Source organism: Schistosoma haematobium, chromosome ZW (assembly GCF_000699445.3).
Source record: "Schistosoma haematobium chromosome ZW, whole genome shotgun sequence".
In the NCBI taxonomy this organism is placed as follows: Eukaryota; Metazoa; Platyhelminthes; class Trematoda; order Strigeidida; family Schistosomatidae; genus Schistosoma; species Schistosoma haematobium.
Genome location: NC_067195.1, coordinates 31714071 through 31724934, shown reverse-complemented (window position 1 = coordinate 31724934; position 10864 = coordinate 31714071).

The window sequence follows — 10864 nt, the reverse complement described above, 5'->3', positions numbered from 1 at the left end:
GTATATTTATGATTTTGCACGAGATTCTAGAGTCTTCTCTGAGCACCCGCCAGTGTTGATTGGCTAGGACGTTGCCAATCAGTGTATTCCAATGCAAATATTCATCCCGTTAAAACAGTGTTTCTCATTTCCGTAAGAATTTAAGTTAGGTCGCCTTGATTATAGAAGTTCACTCTCATCAAATGACGTTAGGATACAATGGTCTTCGACGTTTTATAAACTCCCTGGAGGGCGTGATAACTAAGACCACTACTGTATGTTATCTTCACAAACTTCCTACTGATTGCCGTAAATCAACTATAATACCCCATAAACCACCATACTGGCGGGTTTTTCAGCATTTTTAGTTGGCTTACTTTCGGATTTTTGCACCTTACGAAGCTTGCCATACCAAACCCTAATGGCCCAAAACCACTTAGCTATTGTTCTACCAGATTTCAGGAGTATTAAGTCTATCTACATTGTGGAGTAGTGTGACTAAGTAAAGGAGGTGTACCTTTCGTCGCATTTTGCTCCTACATAAGCGGCACAGGTTAGCTACGATAATACTCGTACCCACCAGGTAGAATCTGGTTGTTCATCGAAAGACTTTTCTTGTAGGCTTTACTTGAATATAACGACAGAGATTTTTGTTCAATGTCACACTTTCCGAATTCTTGGTGCAGCCGCTACTAAATTGTTATTGTTTCTCCTCCTAACGATTACCCACTGCACCCTCCCGTAGAACAAGATATTAACAAGTAGATCCTGTTATTACGGCATAGGGACTGAGGGGGGGATTAATGCCTTTCCGAATATTTGATAATGAAAAGCGGTAGGTATAAAGATCAACTGATAAAGACGAAAAAGGAAAGGAACAAAGGAAATGGTAACTACGCTCGACTGTTTTGATTAGCAATTTTCAGTAAGTCAGGAAGTGTTGCACGTATATTAAGGTTACAAGTAGTTGAATAAATAGTCGTAGCAGTTATAACAACTAGGGATACTGAAGTTGATCGAGGTAACTATGCCTAACGTGCAACGATTTAGTTTCGATATAATTGTGGCGGTTTCAGAGTTTGAGATTTTGCATTATTTCACAAACAATGTAAGATAATAGTAACATATTGGCCGCGTTAAGTGCCCTAAGTTTGGATTTGGAAACTGGTGACTGTCACTGATTGCTGAGAAGCCTAAGGGGTTCAGTAAAATACATCGATGAAATGTCACTGCCCATTTTGCAATATACGATTATTGTCAGATATACTCTGACAAGTATTTATCTGAATCTACCTCCGAAATATGCTGTACGATCTTTCTGCATATGTTTTGTGCTAGTGAACATCCCTACATTTATACTTGCAAAAGGCGGTAGCCTTTATAACTATCTGAACAAGTTTATGATTATTAATTTCCACTTCGCGTGTGCTATATTTGATTTTTGGATAAAGGAAATGTTATTGCGAATATCCGTTTACTAGTTTTTCTCGGTCGCGTTGCTTTATTTCCGGATTTCTGTGAAGGGGATTAATCCGTCCTGTCCAACGTTTTATTGCCGTGGCAGCCATGACGGTTCCCCATTCTTCGTTGGGCACCTTTCAATCAGTCCATCAGTGGCGTAGAGTTGTGATTTTTGTCTGGTAGAAACATCCTTTTCTTTTGAAAAGTAGTGATTTAACGTCTACAAAATATTTAGTTAAGCAATGTTTTGCAAATGCATTTTACAATGCAATTGTACAAGTCCCTCCTTGCGTCATCGGAAGAAACGTTTTCCAAGGAAGTTCATTCATTTTGTTTACCTCGTATTTAGATTTGCCTTGAGAGTACCACTATTAATAAGCCATCATCCACATGCTCTTTCATTCCGATATATCGAACTAAAGAAGCTCGACGTCGTGAAACAAATGCACAGCACTATTGGAGTTTTAAAAATTCTGATTTTAACTAGCATATGATCCTTCATAGATATGGATTATTACAGTCGCTTGGTAATCTGAAAAGATCAGCGTCAGTTTTGGAGAGTAATGGAATAACATTCGAGTGTTTATAAATGAGAAACAAATGATTGTTATCTCTAGTTAAGCAGTTTTTACAATAAGTGCATAAGGTACATTTTATGGCTGTACAAGTCCTCTTTACAAGATATGACTTTACATTCACTAGGAGATGAGTGATCTCTTTGAATCGGTTGGTCAGTATTAGCTCCACTAAGACGTAAAGTGTCTGAAGTGATACTTAGAGAAATATTTATTAATATCAAAGGAACAATCCAGATGCTTGATGTTATATCACTTCATTCATAAAGGTCTTCTGTGAATGACTCACCATCCCGATAGGAGCTGAAGCTTCGTATTAGCATTTTAGCCATGTTTACCTTTATTATATTCAAATAGTAATCCCATTGTTGTGCGAGTGAATCAAGTATATAAGTTTAAAAAACTATGTGATCACCATACTTGATCTGGGACAAGCAGCAAATAACAATTATGAATACAATATATTCACTATCGAAAGCAACAGTCTGTACAACTTGATACGGCGGCAAATGTCGCGTCACAACAGAAATAAATGCCAACGATTATGGAAGATTATTGTATCAATAATAATGACAATCATATTACACTATTTTTTCTGCCACACTGTACGGTCACTTTTAACCTACATAAAACTGACGCTATCGGAGTGACTCATTGGAAATATGTCAGATTTACTTGAGAAGAACACTCCGATGCTTCAACAGTAACCATCGACAACGACAGCCACATGCACCTGCCTTAAAGTTTCAAAATTTGGGGATCACATAGCCGTATATAAGCATAATCTTCGTATTTTGTCATAAAAGCCGCAAGAATACTGGATGCATCAGTAAAGAAACAGACGGTCGATTATTCAGAGTTCTCTGTTTCCACATGTTGCAACGTAGATTACACTGTCTTATATCACGTCGCATGAAGATGAATACCTTTTTTGGTCAAATAATAACATGGACTTGAAATGGATTGTTCTGAATTGGCAAGATTTTAGGATGTGAACTTATAAGCGCCCTTAACAGTTCCAAACATTTAATCATTCGAAGGCTTTTATGAAGTAATTTTTAGTTCACAGACAAATCTAAGATAACTGTTTACAGTCTCTATGTCCTCTGCAATGTTTGTATACTTTTCAAATGTGTTCTACATTTTACACTGGACTGCAGTAAAACATCAGTTGTACGTTCAAAAGGATGTGTCACAGTTTATCCCTGATTGATATACTAGGTTATATTCAATTTCACCTGACCAACGACCGTTTAAACTGCAGAAGCTATTATTTCAAAGTGGTTGATGTGGATTATCAATAATGTTGTAGCGGTAAATAAATCCCCAAAATAAATAGCTCTGTAAGTTTTCGACATTGGATGCTGACCACATTAGATTTAATGGACTCACCTAACTGAAGGCGCTCGGTCATGCATCCACACCAGATCACGAGTGGGAACGCCGTGCTCAACATCCCTTGCAGTCGCTACCCAGATTAGGTCAGCCGATCCACGATATATTGATAGCCTATCAAATATGTCTTTGAACCTCCTTGCTTCTATCTTTTCATTTCACTTGCTGGGTACGATTCTTATTAGAGGATGTTACTGGTTAAAGCGTTGTCAAGCTCCGAATACCTGTGGCATCTTTCAGTATGAAAATTCAGCAGTGATTTGAACTTTTTACCGTGGATATATTGTAGAATTTATTCGCCTGACAATATTTTCAAGTGTCTGGGTACCAATTCAAGTCCAGCTGTGTAATTTAGACAAACATGTTCAATCTTCTTTATAGACTGTCCTCGTGGATTTAAATCCATTTTATTCTGATAATCAGAGTGAGCTAGCTTTATTGTCCGTTGTCAACTACAGTAATCTCATTAGCTGTAAAGATTACATTGTGAACACCTAACCAAAATGGAAAACATGTGCTTTGTGGTCAATTGTGAATATAGGAGCCATGATAGTGAATGTAAAACTTAAGGTTTCAATTGAATCCAGGCTATGAAGACTCCAATCTCACTTTCCCTCGCTTTTATGTTAATACTAAAACAATATTCAGTATCCAGTGATGAGGATAGTAGGTCCATCGACCTATATTTATCCTTGCACTTTGTAACACTATGGAGGTCCAATCTCGTTTTGAATATATCAACAGAAGGTGCTGATATTACATGTTCCGGTAGAGAATTCAAGTAATTCAATACTCGGTGCGAGAAAGGAAACTCCAGATGTAAACGATTTAACCTCGGTTTTGAACTTTCTTCGAATGTCCTCTCAAATGATCAGTACCAGACGGAAGCAAAAGATAAGACATGCTAATACCAAGGTCATCGTCCAGTATACGATAAGCCAATATTAGACCACCCCGTATTTTAAGGCAAGATAACGGAAGTAAGTTAAGGTGTCTCAGTTGGTCGATGTAAAATAAGGTTCAGTCAAGAAAAAGTAGAATAATTGAGTGAAATCAATACGTGATACCTTAAGTATCGTTTCTGCTGCTAACGAATTTATCTACACACATTTTGTTTATCATATGATTTATTTCTAATTATTACTGTCACATTGTCTATAAATTCAGAAATGTGGTCAGCTCACATGAGCCTTTAGAGCAGAGACGCCACAAGTATTCGGAGTTTGATAATATCTTAACCAGTAACACCTTTTATAGTTGAAATATGCCAAGGCAGTCAATTCAGAAGTCAGAAACGAAGAAGTTCGTAGAAATGTTTGATACGTTATCAGTCTATCGAGAAGTGATCAATCTGAGCTTGCTAGAGGTGGTAGGAAACGTGAAGAAACTCCACATTAACAGACATCGTGGTGGTTGGCAATATGCATTGATAAGGATGAATATTAATCATATATCGATTCCCGAGCTGCTAAATACTAACTGCCGACCAATAACTAAAAAGGTGGTCTATCATCAATTCCTACTATGTCGAAACATATATCGAAATTGTGGTGTCATAAAAATTCGAGAATCTTGGTTAACTGATTTAGGATTGCTTAGTATCAATATGTAAATTAAATATCTATCGTCCGGATAGATCAAGTAACAAGAAAGAGGTGTGAGAGCGGTGTAGTTACGGTTGTAAACGCGAACTACTGTCGACCTACTTATACATGCCTCAAGTTTTAAATTGACCTTGAAGAAATCCATTGATTTTTTGTAGCTCTTTGGTTTAAATCACTAACAGATGTCACTGCTGTTTGTATATCTTTCCAAGCAACATCTGGGTCAGCCTCGGTTTCGAAATTGCCCAAGTGTGAATTCAGTTGTTCCTGAAATGTACCTTTGACCTTCTAATCGTTGAGTTCAACTCCAATAGGTCTTCTTAATGTGTCTTTTCTGCGTCCAGTGAGGCGCAAGCAGTTGCGCGCCCGTATTAGAGCATGGTCGGAGTCCAAGCAGGTATTCCAGAACGAGTGGTAGTCCTCTATCGACCCTCTCCAACGACGACTGATGGCAATATGGTCTATTTGAGTCTATCGTTGGTTTGGTGCAGGCGGTCGCCATGTTAGACTATATTTCTCCTTATGGTTAAAATTAGTGCGTGCTAAAAATAAACGATTGTCTGAGCACAGTTGCAGCAGACCATCATCATTATCTGTTCGCTGAGCCGGAATACTAAAGTACCCACCTAAGTGTCTTTCTGTTTGATTTAAGCTACCTACTTGGGCATTAAAGTCACCTGCTACGAATACTATGTGTGGGTGTTTAGCTTAATGAAGAAGTTCATAAAGCTTTCTGTAAACTTCATCTTTCACTTCATCACGGCTGCAGTCAGTGAGAGCGTAGGCAGAAACAATAAAAGGCAACGACGTGTGTCCCTATCCTTCCGAGTTCTTACGGAGCCGTTTAGCCGAACAGTATATAGACGACTGTTAACGGGGATCCACTCTAATAGTGCTTGTTCTGTCCTCGTACTTAGTGCTATGCCTACACCTGCCAGTCCACGAGAACTAGCCATCGGGTCGCCATATACATGGAGGGTGTATATCGTCGGCTCTCCGTTTTGACGAGGGGAGGCCAGGTGAATGACCACACTAGGATCCTGTATGCGTGTTCCGGCGACACAGCATACATCAATGGTACGAGATTCTAGAGTTTTAGCCAAGGAGGCCTGCTGACCAGTTTGACATAGTGCGTGTACTTTGAAGGCTCCAATGTGTAGTTTGGAGCGAGGTTCCAGTAGACCTGGGACAGTGTTTTGCGTACTAGAGTCGTTGGCTATGGTGACACATGAAGAGGAAGCGAAAAGCGGAAGTTTCGAGTTGGAAGTCGATGTCAGTCAGTCAGTAACAACGTAGAACGTCGTACGTACGTACATCAATTCGATTACGCACACCACATTAGCACAGAGATGCAATTGTCGATTCAAATCCCGTAATGCTAGATGTAGTAAAATTATAAGCTGTAATTAGAAAAATTGGGGTTTGAAGATGTTATCCAATGAGTATAATCCAGTGAAATAAATTTGAGAAGAGAAAAAAAAGGAGACAAGGAGGAATAAGGAGATCAGAATTTGGGAGAACACAAAGAGTGGATGCACCTGCGCCATTGCAAAGGGATTTGAGCCATGCCATTCAGGGTCTCTAACCATCGGTTGCTATCATCTCGTGGTCCCCAACCACGTAGTCTACACCTACAAATATGACTCAGTCTACTTGTCAGTGACTTCATGGACTTGTGCCATGTTTTGGTCTGGCCGCCCCTAGCTTTCTTCCAATCTACTCCTATACAACAAAACATCGCACATCGAGGCAGTCGGTGGTTGGGCATACGTAACACATAACCCAGCCATCTCAACTGATGAAGTTTCACTACTTCATCGATTGATTTGCCATCCTTACCTAGTACCCGTTTCCTAACAACTGTGTTACTTGCTCGATGGTCCCAGGATATACGAGCAATGTTTCGAAGACACCTTTGATCAAACACTAGTAACCTACGAATATCCTCTACTCTTACCGACCACATTTCACTGTCATAAATTAGGACGGAACGAACTGCTGTGCAGTTAGCACGTCCTTTGGTTGATAGGCGGATATCTCGTCTATCCCGTAAATGACGCAAGTTGGCAAAAGCTAGTCGAGCCTTCTGTATCCGTGCTGAGATTTCGTCACACACCAGACCACAAGGGCTGATGAGAATTCTAAGATAAGCGAAGCGACCGACACGCTCAATTACTTCACTCCCTATCATTAGTTCGGGTGTCGATGCAACCCAATCCTGAAGCAACATTTTGTATTTCGAGGGGGAGAATTACATCCCGAACATGCTTGCATTGTTACTTAGAGTGGTCATAAGACTCTGCATTTTGTCAGCGTCTTCACCAAATAAAACTATGTCATATGCATATTCCAAGTTAACAAGTGAATCTCCTGGTCGAAGTTCAACCCCTGGAAATTTAGACGAGGAAATTGTTATCTCTAAAAGTACGTCGACGACAAAGTTGAACAAGAATTGAGAGATAGACAGCCCTGACGAACACCACTTGAGGTAATCAATTCTGATGACAGTTCGCCATAAGCTCTCACTCGGACAGTTGTGTTGGAGTAGAGAGCCTGTGTAAGGTTAGTGTACATTTTGAGTACTCCTTTCAGTGACAACCTCTGCAACAGAACCTCACGATCAGCGGAGTCAAATGCCACCTTGAGGTCGAGAAATACTACCATTGTGGGGCGTCTGAATGTGTGTCTGTGTTCTAGAACCTGACGTAGTGTGAATATCTGATCTATACAACCACGTCCAGGTCGAAAACCAGCCTGATTTTCTCTAGTCTGTTCTTCACGAGCTTTGGTTAGGCGTCGAAGTATTATTGAAGCTAATATTTTAGACACTATATTTGTCAAACTGATTCCTCTGTGATTGTCACAAGAGGACTTTTGTCCTTTCTTATAGACTGGCACAATCAGTGATTGAGACCAGTCAGATGGGATTGCGTCCAGTTCCCAAATTCTACCTAAGACCTCAGTTAATCTCACTGCTAATACTGGACCACCATCCTTAAAAATCTCAGGAGTGAACCTGTCAGGGCCTGCCGCTCTCACTCGCTTCAGATTTCCTATGGCTTTTTCAACTTCGTAAAGAGACGGAGGACCTACATTAACTTGCCATTCAGGTTGACTGGAGATCGTGGGAAACCGAAGTGTGGCTGGAAGCCAGTTGAACTGATCCCTAAAGTGTTCTGCCCATCGATCCAATCTCCTGGATGTATAATGTATAATATGCCCATCTTTCTCTGAACAATTGTTTGCTGTTACCTATTGCCGCTGCCTTTTCCATCTCTCTTGCTTTCGCTACCCACCACTGTTCGCGATCATTGCGTAGACTTCTTGTCAGCTTGCGCTTAAGCTGACTCCGCTCTTCATTATGTTCAGAGCCAGGTGGAATGAGTTTCCGAGCATTTATCAGTGAGATAGATGCTGCTGAGATCCAGTGTTGCTCCCCAAATCTATGGTTTACCTTACTAACAGATATCACTGCACTTTCCACAGCTTTTCGGATATCATTCCATGCTGCCTCGGGGTGGGCATCACATACATGACTGCCTAACTGTTTTTCTAGTTGTTCCTGAAATATATTCTCAGCTTGACTATCATTAAGTAGAACCCTAAGAGGTTTCCTTACAGCGTCCTTCTCAAGTGCAGGAAGACGCAGACTTGACCACAGACTGCACATAATCTGCGCTATCTCTTTCGGCTGATGCTTTCACTGACTTTGGTGTTACTGGTTTCAGTGGTTCACTTTCAATTGTATTTGCTGATTTCAGTTCATATGACTGTATCTTCCTTCAAACACTAGGTCACCAAATTGTATTTTTTTCACCACTGGTTTGGATGTTCATGTAGAATCCGTTTTCATTAATGGTGTGGTTACATATGCTCGATTGTCAATTTCAGACCACTGTATAATTCGTGTTCTACCTAAGCTATATGAAAAGCATAGAAAGAATACACTTTTTTATCAGACCAAGGAAGTAAAATATAGGAAGTACTCAGAAGATAATGTCCAGATTCGGAAAAGCATGTTTCGTGCGGCGACTGGACTATTATTTACAAATATCAAATCGGAAAACACCATTGATTTTATCACTTTTCATCCTAAATTCTGTTTTGATATTTGTTGTTCCACCGGTACTATTATTGTAAGTTATGATCGACTTACATCTCAACAACTGAAACAATTACAGGGTGTGAAAGAAAGAACGTACAAGGAGGCGAAGTCGATGGAAGTTCGTAAGCTAAAGGGTCTAACAGACCAAGAGACGAGACGTCTGAACTCAATGTTTCCTCGGAAAATCCTGTCTTGTAAAAACTCTCCAAGTATGTGAAAACTCTTTAAGGAACTTACAGGTGGCAAGCAAATTAAAAGCGGTAACGATCTGAATGTTTGTGACTTAAATATGTCTTTTTTACGTCATTCATCTGATGTCATGCTCCATATACCCACAGGCTTGTAGAATAGTTGCGAAAGCAATGTCCGAAAATGTCTCCAGTCACTTAATTCATCTTAATGTTTAGGACCTGACAGAATCCCAAACTGTAAAGATCTGGTAATAAGATCTAGTCATAGAAATGTGGAACTTAGACCAATGCAATGACATATTTTCCCAAGCGATGGAAAAGTTTTTGATACTCTCACCTCAACTTGCAATAAAAGAGCACATTGATCTGCATCGGTTTGCATACAAATGGAAAAGAAGCACCTTAGATGCTGTTGCTGTTCCGCATCACAATATGCATTCAGCTTGCAAAAGCAAAGGAAGTATATTCGATGCGCCATTACGGACTATATTTTTTCTTTTGGTTCTATTCCAAGAAAACCCTTACTTAACAAGCTAATCAGCATCTACACTGACAGCTTGATAACAAACTGTCTATGTCCCAACATTTCCGGTAGTGAACAGTAAACTGTGTTTTGAGGAAAGTGTCCAGACTCTCTATCGTCTCATGGTGTGCCAAAAGGAGCTATTCTTACCCGTTTCCTTTTCTCCTCTTTTGCATGATCTGCCATTTTCCGCAGAAAACACTTTTGTGAAATATGCGAACGATCTCACTGTATGTTTTCCAGTTTCTACCTCTTTACATCCCACATAAATAAATGAGATTCGTCTCATATTGAATGAGGGTTTGTTGTTAATGGTCTCATACCTTGTCCGTTTAAATATCAAGCTATTGACTTTAAGCTGAGACATGAACAGCACCTAAACACTTTTTCTGGGATGCCATAATGATTGTGCTATTGGAGATTCTTCGATGAGCACACTGTCAAAGGTCAGTAATCTTGGTGTTGCCTTTTCCTCTTATCCCTCTTGGTCTTCTCATCTTTTACTGTTGTCGAAGAACGTTTTCCGTCAAACCTACTACATAAAGAGTCTACAGGCTTTTGGGATTACTCGTCATTTACCTTTACAATTTGTCGATTCCTTCATACGGCCTATTATTCTTTACTGTCCTCCATTACTCTTCCCGGGCTTTTGAGAAAAGACTTTGCTGTATTGCGGAGAGTGCTGAAGGTAGCAAGGTGTGTGGTGAGTCTTTTGAGTTAATCAATAATATGGTTGTGGGTAGACATCTAAAGTCTTGAAAACTCCTGGCAGGTGTTATTTTGTCAGACACTAACCATCCCCTCCGTTCATATATTTTGCATTGTATATCTTCTGGTAGAACGAGACGCCAATAATACTGAATAAAGCCATTAGTGAGGTTTTCTCGTCCGTTCGAATCTCTTTAATACGTAGTTCCATGTTTGCCGAAGATAACTCGTCCTGAAGATCAATGTCTTTTTGAAGTTGAGTGAGTTTAAGAAGCTCAATTCCTTGAAAATGTTTCGAGGGAGTTATGCCAAACAAACCGTCT